The following is a 14069-nucleotide window of genomic DNA, read 5'->3' as shown; positions in this document are numbered from 1 at the left end:
AGAATAATGTTGAAAATTTGATGCAATCAGCCCCGAAACAACGGAGGTGAAGGAAAAACAGGTCATTATAGTTTTTTCCCGCAGTTTGTACACATGGATTACTTCAGTGTGCCTGCAAAAATGACATGTTTATTAACCCTGAAAGGAGGCAATATTTGCAGGTAATTGTTCCAGTTCATAGCTTTTCTTCTTGTAAGTGTAAATACCAGCGTAAGGAAAATGTTAGACCCAGATCAAGGACCTCATGTGTTCCATATTTTCAGTTGACGCCTCTCTGTCTCCTCACGAACACGCCAGTTTGAGTCCACAGCTCTCTCAACAGATCACCAGCTCTGCGGATGCCCAGGGTCACTCACCAACTTAGCTGTTGTTTTGATGTGTTCCAAGCAGGCTTCATTTCCCTGCTCCTGTTACTAAGAAAAATGCTTTAAAAATTGAAATAATAATTTTTAGAGCATTTACCGACATCAAAGGTTTGAGAACAAGTAAGGATTTTACTGGTTTCGAGGAAAACATACACTGATACCAAGGAGGAATCAGCTGGAAATTCAAAAAAGAAATTAAAATGTTGATAAAGTTCTGGTGACTTTCCACACACAAGAGTAAGTGGGGCCCTGAGTGAGCAGGTGCCCATTAACCTAGCAAGTCTACAGAGGTTAGGTCACTGATGCTCCCAGCGAGTTAGCTTATATTTTTCACTAAGAATTTACTTTCCATATTCTGTCAATTAAATATCTTCAGGCCCATTTTCTAATATATATATATATATATGTATATATTCTACTATAAATATATAATATAGATATACTTGTTCCAAACTATGACATTTATGGATTAGACTTGAAGGAGCTTCAAATACATAAACATTTCTATAAGCACAATAAATGGAAGTAATTTAAATATTTAGCTTTTGGACAGCATACTATGCAGTTCTTAACAGAAAACCTAGGAATGTGCTGTTTAATTCAGATATATAAAATGTATATAATTATTTGTTGAAAGATAGAGCCAAGCACTCTGTAAGTCAGCTCTGATTATGATACTTTGTGTAAATGGAATTTGAAAGTGCAGATAAAAATTGAAAAAATCATTCTTTTACAAGTGGTTGACCAGATTTCCCAGCACCACTTGTTAAAGAGATTGTCTTTAATCCATTGTATATTCTTGCCTCCTTTGTCAAAGATAAGCTGTCCATATGTGCGTGGATTTATCTCTGGGCTTTCTATTTTGTTCCATTGATCTATATTTCTGTCTTTGTGCCAGTACCATACTGTCTTGATAACTGTGGCTTTGTAGTAGAGCCTGAAGTCAGGTAGGTTGATTCCTCCAGTTCCATTTTTCTTTCTCAAGATCGCTTTGGCTATTCGAGGTTTTTTGTGTTTCCATACAAATTGTGAAATTATTTGTTCTAGCTCTGTGAAGAATACTGCTGGTAACTTGATAGGGATTGCATTGAATCTATAAATTGCTTTGGGTAGTATACTCATTTTCACTATATTGATTCTTCCAATCCATGAACATGGTATATTTCTCCATCTATTAGTGTCCTCTTTGATTTCTTTCACCAGTGTTTTATAGTTTTCTATATATAGGTCTTTAGTTTCTTTAGGTAGATATATTCCTAAGTATTTTATTCTTTTCATTGCAATGGTGAATGGAATTGTTTCCTTAATTTCTCTTTCTGTTTTCTCATTATTAGTGTATAGGAATGCAAGGGATTTCTGTGTGTTGATTTTATATCCTGCAACTTTACTATAATCATTGATTAGTTCTAGTAATTTTCTGGTGGAGTCTTTAGGGTTTTCTATGTAGAGGATCATGTCATCTGCAAATAGTGAGAGTTTTACTTCTTCTTTTCCAATTTGGATTCCTTTTATTTCTTTTCCTGCTCTGATTGCTGTAGCCAAAACTTCCAAAACTATGTTGAATAGTAATGGTGAAAGTGGGCACCCTTGTCTTGTTCCTGACTTTAGAGGAAATGCTTTCAATTTTTCACCATTGAGGATAATGTTTGCTGTGGGTTTGTCATATATAGCTTTTATTATGTTGAGGTATGTTCCTTCTATTCCTGCTTTCTGGAGAGTTTTTATCATAAATGGGTGTTGAATTTTGTCAAAGGCTTTCTCTGCATCTATTGAGATAATCATATGGTTTTTGTTTTTCAATTTGTTAATGTGGTGTATTACATTGATTGATTTGCAGATATTGAAGAATCCTTGCATCCCTGGGATAAAGCCCACTTGGTCATGGTGTATGATCTTTTTAATGTGTTGTTGGATTCTGATTGCTAGAATTTTGTTTAGGATTTTTGCATCTATGTTCATCAGTGATATTGGCCTGTAGTTTTCTTTTTTTGTGGCATCTTTGTCAGGTTTTGGTATTAGGGTGATGGTGGCCTCATAGAATGAGTTTGGAAGTTTACCTTCCTCTGCAATTTTCTGGAAGAGTTTGAGCAGGATAGGTGTGAGCTCTTCTCTAAATTTTTGGTAGAATTCAGCTGTGAAGCCGTCTGGACCGGGGCTTTTGTTTGCTGGAAGATTTTTGATTACAGTTTCAATTTCCATGCTTGTGATGGGTCTGTTAAGATTTTCTATTTCTTCCTGGTCCAATTTTGGAAAGTTGTACTTTTCTAAGAATTTGTCCATTTCTTCCACGTTGTCCATTTTATTGGCATATAATTGTTGATAGTAGTCTCTTATGATCCATCAAAGGAAACTATCAGCAAGGTGAAAAGACAGCCTTCAGAATGGGAGAAAATAATAGCAAATGAAGCAACCGACAAACAACTAATCTCAAAAATATACAAGCAACTCCTACAGCTCAACTCCAGAAAAATAAATGACCCAATCAAAAAATGGGCCAAAGATCTAAATAGACATTTCTCCAAAGAAGACATACAGATGGCTAACAAACACATGAAAAGATGCTCAACATCACTCCTTATCAGAGAAATGCAAATCAAAACCACTATGAGGTACCATTTCACGCCAGTCAGAATGGCTGCGATCCAAAAGTCTACAAATAATAAATGCTGGAGAGGGTGTGGAGAAAAGGGAACCCTCTTACACTGTTGGTGGGAATGCAAACTAATACAGCCACTATGGAGAACAGTGTGGAGATTCCTTAAAAAACTGGAAATAGAACTGCCTTATGATCCAGCAATCCCACTGCTGGGCATACACACCGAGGAAACCAGAAGGGAAAGAGACACGTGTACCCCAATGTTCATCGCAGCACTGTTTATAATAGCCAGGACATGGAAGCTACCTAGATGTCCATCAGCAGATGAATGGCTAAGAAAGCTGTGGTACATATACACAATGGAGTATTATTCAGCCATTAAAAAGAATACATTTGAATCAGTTCTAATGAGGTGGATGAAACTGGAGCCTATTATACAGAGTGAAGTAAGCCAGAAGGAAAAACATAAATACAGTATACTAACGCATATATATGGAATTTAGAAAGATGGTAATGATAACCCTGTATACGAGACAGCAAAAGAGACACTGATGTATGGAGCAATCTTATGGACTCTGTGGGAGAGGGAGAGGGTGGGAAGAGTTGGGAGAATGGCATTGAAACACGTGAAATGTCATGTATGAAACGAGATGCCAGTCCAGGTTCAGTGCACGATGCTGGATGCTTGGGGCTGGTGCGCTGGGACGGCCCAGGGGGATGGTATGGGGAGGGGGGTGGGAAAAAAAAAAATTGAAAAAATCAGGGATTAACTAAAAAGTATTTATTGGAGCAGTGAAAGTGGGATTGAACTTCTTGTTTATTTATTTAATAGTTTATTTGACTGCATTGCTTCATCCACATGATGGACTTGCCCACATCAGATTAGATGCTGCTGCCACTCATAGAAAATGTAATCTATGTGAGTGCAGGTCTGCGTGACCTTGGAAAGGTCTCTGTTTACTGTCTCTGTGATGCTTTATTCAGCTGCTCATTACTGGTCCTGAACACCTGACCTGTCAGGGAGCTGGTTTGGGTTGACAGCCATGTCTCCCTTAGACCAAGGCCCTCCTTGCAGTTCTGTGAGTTGAGTGGCTTGATCCCCAGTCAGTGCCCATTTGGGGTGGCTTTTAACTGCATTGTTAACTCTCCTGGCAGACAGCCATCCGAACATACAGCCTGTCTGCAGCTCAGGTTCATGTGTTGCAGAGGCTGTCCTGTTGGCCCAGCTTGTCCCCGCCCTTTTCGTCTTTGTAGGCAACACATCCCCTCCACAGCCACCCAGGTCTGTCCCCCTCAAACCTGGAGCTGAATCACTAATGTAGTGCGGTTAGTCTCGCTCGCTGATCCAGTGTGCTCCACTCTTCCCATTTTGAGGAGCACTTGCTAAGTGCAGACTCTAATTAATTCTTTCCTAGATAGTTGAATACCCCAAACAGGGAAAATGATGCTCTTCTATGAGCATTAGAAGAAATGGTTTTCCATACGGGAGAACTTAAAACTCAGTCCATGCCTCACAGGAAAGTTAAATATTAATTGACTAGTTATTAATGAGATGGAGTACAGACTAAAATGGTCAACGTAAAGCCATATTGTTTCTAGAAGACAGTGTAAGAAAATACTGCTACACTTTTCTGATCTTAAACAAGACCAAAAAAAGGACTCATAGTGGACACTGTTAAAATTAAGAAATTCTGTTCCTAAAAAGACACTTAAGAGATTTATGGGATTTCCCTGGCTGTCCCGAGGTTAAGACTCCAGGCTTCCCCTGCAGGCAGCTCAGGTTCCACCCCTGATTAGGAAGCTGAGATCCTACATGCTGTGTGGTCTGGCCAATAATAATAGTAATAAAATCTTGGGCTTCCCTGGTGGCTTAGATGGCAAAGAATCTACCTGCAATGCAGGAGACCTGTGTTTGATCCCTGAATCAAGGAAAATCCCCTGGACAAGGGAATAGCAACCCACTCCAGTATTCTTGCTGGGATAATTCCACAGACAGAGGAGTCTGGCAGGCTACAGTCCACAGGGTCACAGAGTTAGACATGACTGAGAGACTAACACTACTAGTAAGAGAGTTAAAAAAGACAAGTCACAGCCTGAAAGACTGTATTCGTAGTATCTTTCCTAGCAATTGTGCCCAAACTGTAGATTGTAAAGTCAATATGAAAAAGACAAACGGAGGTTTGAGTAGACTCTCTAGAAAGGAGATGTCCAAACGGCCAGTAAGCATAAAAACAGGTGTTCAGCACAGTAACTCACCAGGGAGATGCAAACTGCAGCCCAGAGGAGAGATGAGCATCAATACCCCTGAGCTAGAATAAACTTCAGAAAATGGTCAATATCCAGTGTTTACAATGATGCAGAATTTTCACACATGGCTGGTGAAGGTGTAACTTTATTGAACTATTTTAGTTAACTATTTATTTAAACCTGAACCTTTGCTTATTTTATAATCTGGCAAACTCATTCCTGGTTTTACACCTATGAAAAATGATCTTATTTGACCATCAAAAGATAGATCCAAAAATATTTGTTGCAGCTTTATTGACAACAGCTCCCAAATGGAAATACTGTAACCAAAATATTCAACAGAACAATAGATTACAAAATGATGGTTTCTCTTAAAATAAGACAAGGAAAGAGAATTACTGCTATAAGCACAGATAAACTCTCAAGTGTCGCTGACTGAGACCTAAGAAGACAGGCTTAAAATAATATGTACAGGTTACTACATATACATGACACTCCAGTCAGGAATGAAGACTAGAAGGCAGAGCAGCAGATACTGATCTTAGGGAAAAGGGCATGAACCGGAAAGGATTGAGGCAAGGCTGTGAGTCCTGGGTTCACTCTGCTCGTCTGGTTGGTGGAGACACTCGTATACATGTGTCAAAGTTGACACATCATTCATAAGGTGTATGCAGTCAATTGTGCAAGTGTGCTATCTCAGCGGAATTTAAAACACTATACACAAATATATTTCTATTTATTTTTATCGAGGAATAGTTGATTTACAATGTTGTGCCAGTCTCTGCTGTACAGCAAAGTGACTCAGTTTTATACATGTACACATTCTTTTCCATTATGGTTTACCCCAGGAGACTGGATACAGTTCCCTGTGCTATGCAGTAGAACCTTATTGTTTATACATTCTATACATGATCGTTCAGTTCAATTCAGTTCAGTAGCTCAGTTGTGTCCGAGTCTTTGCGACCCTATGAATCGCAGCACACCAGGCCTCCCTGTCCATCACCAACTCCCAGAGTTCACCCAAACCCATGTTCATCGAGTCGGTGATGCCATCCAGCCATCTCATCCTCTGTTATCCCCTTCTCCTCCTGCCCCCAATCCCTCCCAGCATCAGGCTCTTTTTCAATGAGTCAACTCTTTGCATGAGGTGGCCAAAGTATTGGAGTTTCAGCTTCAACATCAGTCTTTCCAATGAACACCCAGGACTGATCACCTTTAGGATGGACTGGTTGGATCTCCTTGCAGTCCAAGGGACTCTCAAGAGTCTTTTCCAACACCACAGTTCAAAAGCATCAATTGTTCAATGCTCAGCTTTCTTCACAGTCCAACTCTCACATCCATACATGACCACTGGGAAAACCATAGCTTTGACTAGACGGACCTTTGTTGGCAATCTCTCTGCTTTTCAATATGCTATCTAGGTTGGTCATAACTTTCCTTCTAAGGAGTGTCTTTTAATTTCATGGCTGCAGTCTCTATGATCATTCGTATCTGCTAATCCCAGATTCCCAGTCCTTCCCCGCCTTAGCCTCACGCCCCCTTGGCAACCACACGTCTATTTTCCATGTCTGTGGATCTGTTTCTGTTTTGTACTTAAGTTCACTTGTGTCATGTTTTGGATTCCACATATAAATACATTTTAAACCACCTTGTCTGACTGCTCACTCCCTTTTCTGTCACCACGGAAACGTCTCTAAAATTCCTATCTCATAGTACTGCCCGTGGTCATCTTCCTTTGCTCAGAATCCACTGCTTTCAGGTGGAAACTCCCAGGGACTGGCCTCTGTTTCCACCTCCAGGCTGATCTCTTCCTCTCCCACTTTGAGGCCCCGCAGACACTCGTAAAGCGAGAACAGTTTCTCTCCCTTCTCCCAAGTCCCTCCTTGCCCTCGCCAGAGCTGCCTATGCCTCTAGCAAGTTCCTGCTTTCAGAGGGCTGTCATCTTTTACACTCACATTCAGCTCGGGAGTGACTCTATGGGCTCAGCCCACTGGTCTCCCTCCCCGACTGACATTTAACTGTAAAGGGAAAGTGTCCATCTCATACTCTGTAACAGTCCTTGTTTTTATACCTGTTGTACAGCCTGGGGTAGGACCCTGGGATCCGCCTCTGGCACGTATTCTGTCCTAATTTATCTCTCAATCCACAGGTCTTCTCACAAGCTTTAGACACAGTGGGCCAGTGATAAACATTGATTTCCTCAAGAAATGAAGTGAATCAGCAATTGAAAAAATAATTGATTTAGTATCTTTCTAACCCATCTTCCCATCTCTAATCACTGTCTCCTCAAATTAATTCATTTCATAGCACTTCTGGTTAATTTTCTAAAATCTGTTGCTGCTCCTAATGATATTGATTATCTTAATGCTAATACTGGTCATGACATTCAGCTTTGCAAAACCCAAAGCCTCTCTAAATGGTGTGGACCTAATAGAAGCAGAAGATATTAAGAAGAGGTGGCAAGAATACACAGAAGAACTGTACAAAAAAAAAATCTTAATGACCCAGATAACCACGATGGTGTGATCACTCTCCTGGAGCCAGACATCCTACAGTGAGAAGTCGAGTGGGCCTTAGGAAGCATCACTATGAAAAAAAGCTAGTGGAGGTGATGGAATTCCAGTTGAGCTATTTCAAATCCTAAAAGGTGATGTTGTGAAAGTGCTACAGTCAAAATGCCAGCAAATTTGGAAAACTCAGCAGTGGCCACAGGACTGGAAAAGGTCAGTTTTCATTCCAATCTCAAAGAAAGACAATGCCAAATAACGTTCAAACTACCGCACAATTGTGCTCATCTCACAAGGTAGCAAACTAATGCTCAAAATTCTCCAAGCCAGGCTTCAACAGTACATGAACTGAGAACTTCCAGATGTTCAAACTGGATTTAGAAAAGGCAGAGGAACCAGAGATAACATTGCCAACATCCGTTGGATCATTGGAAAAGCAAGAGATTAAAAAAAAAAAAAAACAAAAACAGCTGCTTCTGCTTAATTGACTATGCTAAAGCCTTTGACTGTGTGTATCACAACAAAGTGTGGAAAACTCTTCAAGAGATTAGAATACCAGACCACCTGACCTGCCTCCTGAGAAACCTGTATGCAGGTCAAAAAGCATCAGTTAGAACTGGACATGAAACAGAAATTTGAACAGATTGTTCAAAATTGGAAAAGGAGTATGTCAAGGCTGTATATCATCACCATGCTTATTTAATTATATGCAGAGTGCATCATGTGAAATGCCAGACTGGATGAAGCACAAGCTGGAATCAAGATTGCCAGGAGAAATATCAATAACCTCAGCCTTATGGCAGAAAGTAAAGAGGAACTAAAGAACCTCTTGATGAAGGTGAAAGAGGATAGTGAAAAAGCTGGCTTAAAACTCAGCATTCAGAAAACTAAGATCATGGCATCTGGTCCCATCCCTTCATGGCAAATAGATGGGGAAACAATGGAAACAGTGACAGACTTTATTTCCTTGGCTTCCCAAATCACTGCAGATGGTGACTGCAGCCATGAAATTAAAAGACACTTGCTCCTTGGAAGAAAAGCTATGACCAACCTAGACAGCATATTAAAAAACATAGACATTACTTTGCTTACAAAAATCCATATAGTCAAAACTATGGTTTTCCCAGTAGTCGTGTGTGAATGTGAGAGTTGGACTGTGAAGAAAGCTGAGCGCCGAAGAATTGATGCTTTTGAACTGTGGTGTTGGAGAAGACTCTTGAGAGTCCCTTGGACTGCAAGGAGATCCAACCAGTCCATCCTAAAGGAAATCAGTCCTGAATATTCATTGGAAGGACTGAGGCTGAAGCTGAATCTCCAATACTTTGATCATCTGATGTGAAGGACTGACTCATTAGAAAAGACTATGAAGCTGGGAAAGATTGAAGGCAGGAGAAAAAGGGGACAACAGAGGATGAGATGGTTGGATGGCATCACCAATTTGATGGACATGAGTTTGAGCAAGTTCCAGAGTTGGTGGTGGACAGGGAAGCCTGGCATGCTGCAGTCCATGGGGTCACAAAAAGTTGGACTCGACTGAGTGACTTAACTGAACTGAAAGCCTCTCCTGGAAAATTTAGCTAACCCAAGCTCTTCATCTTTCCTGGCACCCAGTCTGGGCTCCCTGGGCTCCTGGTCCTTTGTTTAAATTCAATCCACTGTTCTTCACAACCACCTCTCTAATTGATCCAGATCCTTGTCAGATTCTACATAGGATGGTCTCTGGCAATGAATGAACTCTTTTTCTTGCTTCCAATAGCACTGAATTGGTTCTATTGATGTGGTTCCCAGTATGATGCATGCATGCTTAATCATGTCCAACTTTGTAACCCCATGGACTGTAGCCTGCCAGGCTTCTCTGTCCATGGGATTTCCAGCAAAAATACTGGAGTGGGTTGCCATTTTCTCCTCCAGAGGATCTTCTTGGCCCAAAGATAAAACTTGAGTCTCTTTTGTCTCCTGCACTGGCAGGTGGATTCTTTACTGCTGAGCCATCGGAGAAGCACTTTCCAAAATGATGGCAGAAATATAAATAATTATGTGCCAAATCCTTCCTCCTAGATCATAGGCTGCATGAGCACAGGTCTTTAAGTATCTTCTCTTGTGTTCTGTCAGGTCATCTCCTGGGTCCCCAGGCATCCAGGCCACAGACTCCAGCACATGGAGCTCAAAGAATGGAGCATGAAGCGTGTCACCTGACAGGAGCTTCACACACACTTTTAAGTACTATTGGCTGCAGAATGACTGCTCTTTAAAGGAGAGAATAAAGCTATGGATGTTGAATCTTCATAGGAGAGCCTTAGTTCAGGGAAGTCATCTATAAATGTCTATGGCTCTTGGAGACCAGAACATCCATCGACTTACTGTCTAATGAACAAATTAGTCCACTTGGGGAATGATAATGATGTGCATTTACATCTAAAGTTCTTTTAAATCTTCAGAGCATTTCACAAGCTCTAATTAATTTTCCCAGCACCCCTGCCAGGTAATCGTTAGCATCGTGTGTCAACTCCTGCAGTGAACTCTGAGGAGTCCACCATTAGTGTAGTCCTCCAAGAAAGCTCACAGGAGACTCCAGTGGGGAGGGCACTCAGGACATGGGAGAGGCAGAGAAACAATGACTTGAGTTTTTTTGTTTTGTTTTGTTTTTTTATGAGTTGTTCTTTTAGACATATTTTTAGCTAATGGTCTTCCAGCTCTTACTATGAACTCAGAAAGCACTTTAATAAATGTCAGTTATGACAATTATAGTAAGAGAAGTAAGCTTGCTATTAAAGTGAATTATTAATAGTAATAATTAAGCTGGAGAAAACTCTTGAGAGTCCATTGGACTGCAAGGAGATCAAACCAGTCAATTCTAAAGGAAATCAACCCTGGATATTCAATGGAAGGACTGATGTTGAAGCTGTAAGCTCCAATACTTTGGCCCTGATGCAAAGAGCTGACTCAATGGAAAAGACTGTGATGCTGGGAAAGAGTGAGGGCAGGAAGATAAGGGAGTGACAGAGGGTGAGATAGTTTGATGGTGTCACCGACTCAATGGACATGAGTTTGAGCAAACCCTGAGAGATAGTGAAGGCCAGGGAAGCCTGGTGTGCTGCAATTCATGGGTTTACAAAGTCAGGCACGACTTAGTGACTGAACAACAAATTAGTAATGATGATTGGACACTATTTAAACCTCTTGTTTTATCTTGTCTTTTCCCTTTGGTCCTTTTCAATAATTTAATAATTGATTTTAAAATTTAGACTCATCACCTGTAAGAAGATGGAAGTTTGATGATCACTGATGCAAATGCTGATAGAATTTTGAGTCTTAACATGGATGAAAACCTACCATCTTCATTTTTTAACCCAAAATATTCTGTGTAGTCAAACTATGGTTTTTCCAGTAGTCATGTATGTATGGGTGTGATAGTTGGACTATAAAGAAAGCTAAGTCCAAAGAATTGATGCTTTTGAACTGTGGTATTGGAGAAGACTCTTGAAAGTCCCTTGGACAGCAAGGAGATCCAACCAGTCCATCCTAAAGGAAATCAGTCCTGAATTTTCATTGGGAGGACTGATGCTGAAGCTGAAACTCCAATACTTTGGCCACCTAATGTGAAGAGCTGACTCATTTGAAAAGACCCTGGCTGGCAATGCATTTATTTGATAGACTGGTGTGTGTGGTTCTGGGTATCACTGTCTCTCTTCAAAAAGATAAAGTGATCCTACGACATTCTTCACATCTACTGAAAGATTAAAGGCAGGAGGAGGAGGGGATGACAGAGGATGAGATGGTTGGATGCCATCCATCACCAACTCAATGGACATGAGTTTGAGTAAACTCTGGGAGTTGTTGATGGACAAGGAGGCCTGGCGTGCTACAGTCCATGGGGTCACAAGGAGTTGGACATGACTGAGCAACTGAATTAAGCTGAACTGATTTGTGTTAATAACAGGATGGTTGATAGTTTTCTTTTCCATGTCTTTCTTCCCAATAAACCTAATTTTCATTTCATCAATTAGGGAGATTTTGTTTTGAAATCTATAAGACAGTGACTGGTTTCCATTTCCCCAAATGTCTTGACTCTTTTTCCATTCTTCACACGAAATCCCCTGGCGTTTATCTCCGGTGGGGAGGGGCTGACACATGGGGACTAGACTGCCAGCCTCCATCACTGTCACCTGGGCCCTCCATGAGGTGGCACCTCAGCCTCCTGGGCATGGGAGTGGCCAGAGCTCCACTGTACTCACTCTGCAGGGCCTGCCCCAGAGGATGTGGAGGAGGGGTGTGCACGCATGTTCTCCACCACCTGTCCATCCCACACTGAGCCATCACCCTTCATTTAAAATCAGACTCAAACACTGTCAGGTGATGAAAAGTGAAAGTGAAAGTCATTCAGTTGTGTGTGACTCTGTAACCCCATGGACTGTAGCCTGCCAGACTCCTCTGTCCTTGGGATTCTCCAGGTAAGAATACTGAAGTGAGTTACCATATCCTTCTCCAGGTGATCTTCCTGACCCAGGGATCGAACCCTGGTCTCCTGCATTGCAGATAGATCCTTTACCCTCTGAACCACCAGGGATTTAAGATCAGGAGACGAATTGAGCCAAATTATTGATTTCACTTACCTTTTTCCTGAGAACAGGAAGCACAGTTGAAACGTGTACTATAGACGAGAGAGGTTTCTTAGGGAACAATTTGCTTCAGGTCAACCTTAATCCCAAAGAGCCTTGATCATCTGACTAACACAGTTTGGGTGGAATTCAGTAGATGTGAAGAATGTCATAGGATCACTTTATCTTTTTGAAAAGAGACAGTGATACCCAGAACCACACACACCAGTCTATCGAATAAATGCATTTCCAGCCAGGCAAAGTCTTTATGTATTCTGCTTGCAATCCTTTCTCTCCAACAGGAAATGTATTATAAGATGAAATACTTCCAAATCAGATTTTACAGCGTCTCTGATTATTAAAGCCCCAGTAGCCATGTTGCAAACTTCACAAATTTAATGTACTCCCCCAAACTAATAATTGAAGTCATAACACATGTGATATTGTTTATTCCCAAGAGCTAAACCCATTTTCCTAAGGCTTCTGCTTCCATCCTCACATGTAAACAAACAGACTTGGCCAGTTGATTACAGAAGTCCTGGAGATCTGGAAATGCCATCTGACGGTGTCAGGAATGCAACTTTGTGTGGACTCCCAAAGTGCAGCTGCAATTTTATGCATGTGGGTGTGTGCTCAGTTGTGTCCGACTCTTTGTGACCCCCTGGACTGTAGGCTGCCTGTAGACTGTCTGTAGATTTTCCAGGCAAGGATACTGGAGTGGGTTGTCATTTCCTCTCTGGGGGATCTTCCCCACATGGGGATCGAACCTGCATCTCCTTCATTACAGGCAGATTCTTTATTACTGTGCCACCAGGGAAGACTGGTGCAATTTTAAGGGCCAGACAAAGAGGTGGCAGTGCAGGTGGTGAGCTGGGTTCGCCATCAGTTTTCATCCAGCTCTGCTTGTGTCCACACTTCTGCCCCATGACTGTGGATAACTGCTTCAGCCTCTCTGGGGACTCAATGCTTGAACACGAAGGTAATGCAGTCCCTTTTACCCAAGTGGAAAGCAATCTCCATGTTTATAAGTGGAAAAGATTATTTTTACCCTCAATCCTCCACAGTAGTTTCTTTTATTTTTTCCAAAATGCTGAAGAGTGTTACTTCCTATTTTGCTTCTATAAAAGATTTAAAAAAAAAACCCAGGATTTTAAAAAGTTGTGTATATCTCAGTCTAGTTATACTTCTAAGACCACCAATGTGAAATGTTGTGTTTTCACATAGGTAAAAGTTACTTTTTGAGCTTTCCCCGTGGCTCAGTGCTAAAGAATCACCTGCCAATGAAGGAGACTCTGATTGGATCCCTGGGTCAGGAAAATCCCCTGCAGGAAGAAATGGCAACCCCTCCAGTAACCTTGCCTGGAGAATCCCATGGACAGAGGAGCCTGGAGGGCTACAGTATATGGGGTCACAAGAGTCAGACACAACACTAAACAATAACAACAAAAGTTATTTTACTTCTCAATGAAGAAAAAGTCAGTACTTTATTCAAACTGATGATTAATTCAGATAAGGGTATAGATTTTTTTTTTCATGTTATTTTTCTGTGAATGAATACTCAGTTTAAGACTATCACAATATTGAGTCCATTGTTTGCTGTTAGTCACAGGGTTTTAGGTTTAAGAGCAGGTTTTGGTGATCAGCAAAAATTCAATTCTAGGCCTAAATTAATCTCATAAAGCTTAGAGAAAAAATCTATTTTTAGGTTGTTTGAAGGATTCTAATTTATTCTTTGGATCAAGTGTTTAGTTTAAGG

The sequence above is a fragment of the Bos grunniens genome, chromosome 14, assembly GCF_055505025.1.
Source record: "Bos grunniens cultivar Pamir isolate PY7600 chromosome 14, Bosgru_T2T1.0, whole genome shotgun sequence".
In the NCBI taxonomy this organism is placed as follows: domain Eukaryota; kingdom Metazoa; phylum Chordata; class Mammalia; order Artiodactyla; family Bovidae; genus Bos; species Bos grunniens.
The sequence above is the reverse complement of the archived record's forward strand: the minus strand, read 5'-3'. Positions refer to the sequence as shown.